A 2,373-nucleotide genomic window follows, 5' to 3' on the forward strand; every position below is an offset into this window, starting at 1 on the left:
GTGCCTTAATCACTTATTGTACATGATACAGCTGCAGGAGCAGTGATGGTGAATGTGACCCTCCAAGATCCCTGCCTAGTGCTAATTGTCCTTAAAACAGGCAAGTCTGAGGAATACTCTTGAAAAGAAGTAAGAGGGAGGAGTAGGACTCTTCTCCAGCTGTGAAGGAGCACCAGACCTCCCAGATGCTACCTCTCACCTCAGATGTATGTAGCCACAGCAGCCTACAGCCTTTCCAGACTACCAGCAGGGGCAGATCTTTGCTCCTCATGACTCAAGTTCTGGAGCATGTGGTCTACTCAGATCTCTGTTAGGACTTCTGACTGCTGATAAGCTGTGGATAGTATTACCTTCCCTGTATGGGCTGAGATTTTTGTCCAACTCTTACACAGCATGAGTCAGGGTCCCAAGCACAGTAGAGAAGTTGAAGCACAAGGCAGGAGCCCTAAGATCAAGGATGGGCTGTCAGAGAAAAAAACATGTTGATCTATTCCTTCTTTTTATCCTGTAGATTTACTATCCTAAAGACCTTCTTGCTTAAAGATGTATTTGTTGTTGTTATTTAGTCATCAAGTCATGTCCAACTCTTTTGTGACCCCATGGACTATATCCTGCCAAGCTCCTCTGTCCATGGGATTTCCCAGGCAAGAATACTGGAGTGGGTTGCCATTTCCTTCTCCAAGGGACCTTCCCAACCCAGGTATCAAAGCCCTGTCTCCACGTTGGCAGGCAGATTCTTTACTACTGAGCCACCTGGGAAACCCAAAGATGTATTTGCTACATAGAAAAGGCAGATACACAGGATTTTGTGAGCCTGTACATTTTTTTAACGTAAAATGTATTTTATTTTTATTGGAGTATAATTGCTTTACAATGTTGTGTTAGTTTCTGCTGTACAACAACATGTATCAACGATATGTATGTACGATTGAGGGCAGGAGGAGAAGAGGGTAACAGAGGATGAGATGGTTGGATGCCATCGCTGACTCAATGGACATGAGTGTGAGCAAACTCTGGGAGATAGTAAAGTACAGGGAAGCCAGGCATGCTCTGGTCCATAGGGTTGCAGAGTCAGACACAACTTGGTGACTATACAACAACTATACCTATACACATATATATGTGTAAACCCTCCCTTTTGAGCCTCCTGCCAACCCTACTCATCTTGGTCATCACAGAGCACCGAGCTGAGCTCCCTGTGCTATACAGCAGCTTCCCACTAGCTCTCTATTTTATACATGGTAGTGTATATATATATCAATCCTCATCTCCCAGTTTGTCTCACTCTCCCCTTCTCCACCTGTGTCCACATGTCTGTTTTCTACACTGGCATCTCTATTCCTGCCCTGCAAGTTGCTTCATCTATACCATTTTTCTAGATTCCATATATATGCATTAATATAAAGCGTCTGTCTACAATGCGGGAGACCCAGGTTCAATCCCTGGGTCGGGAAGATCCCCTGGAGAAGGAAATGGCAACCCACTCCAGTACTATTGCCTGGAAAATCCCATAGACAGAGGAGCCTGGTAGGCTACAGTCCATGGGGTCGCAAAAAGTCAGACATGACTGAGCGACTTCACTTTCACTATGGGCTTCCCTGGTGGCTCAGATGGTAAAGAATCCACCTGCAATGCGGGAGACCTGGTTTTGATCCCTGGGTGGGAAAATACCCTAGAGAAGGCCATGGCAATCCAGTCCAGTATTCATGCTTAGAAGATCCTATGGACAGAGAAGCCTGGTGGGCTACAGTTCATGGGGTTGCAAAGACTCGGACACGACTGAAGCGACTTTGCATGCATTTTACAACATTGCATTGTCTAGTGTAGTGACTTTTAAAATTACCATTACTGGTAGTCCAGGGGCTAAGACTTCGTGCTCCCAAGCAGGGGACTTGGTTTCAATCCATGGTCAGGAAACTAGATCCTGCATTGTTCAACTAAGAGTTCACATGACACAACTAAATATCCTGCAAGCTGCAAACTAAAGAACCCACATGCCACAACAATGAAGATCCCACGTCACAACCAAGAACCAGTGCAGCCAAAACAAATAAATAAAAATGTTTAAAATGACCATTATCCATAAGAATATGTATATAATAAAAACACCTAGCCTTATTATATATGATTCTTTCTGATATTCTCTGTCCTATTCTAGTCGCTATATTCAAGATCATTCTTTTATATTCTATTAAAATAATAATAATAAAAGATCAGTTCTCACCCATTAAAGAGACTTCAGGTGGTTATTGCATCCTCTGGAGTCACTCATACTGCCTCCAGCAGTTCAAATTTTATACTTTCCTGATATGCTGCTATTGATACTTGATGGCAGCTGTGTTGCCACCTCATATTCCTGCAGTGAAAAATAGA

This window comes from Bos taurus, chromosome X (genome assembly GCF_002263795.3).
Source record: "Bos taurus isolate L1 Dominette 01449 registration number 42190680 breed Hereford chromosome X, ARS-UCD2.0, whole genome shotgun sequence".
Classification (NCBI taxonomy): Eukaryota; Metazoa; Chordata; class Mammalia; order Artiodactyla; family Bovidae; genus Bos; species Bos taurus.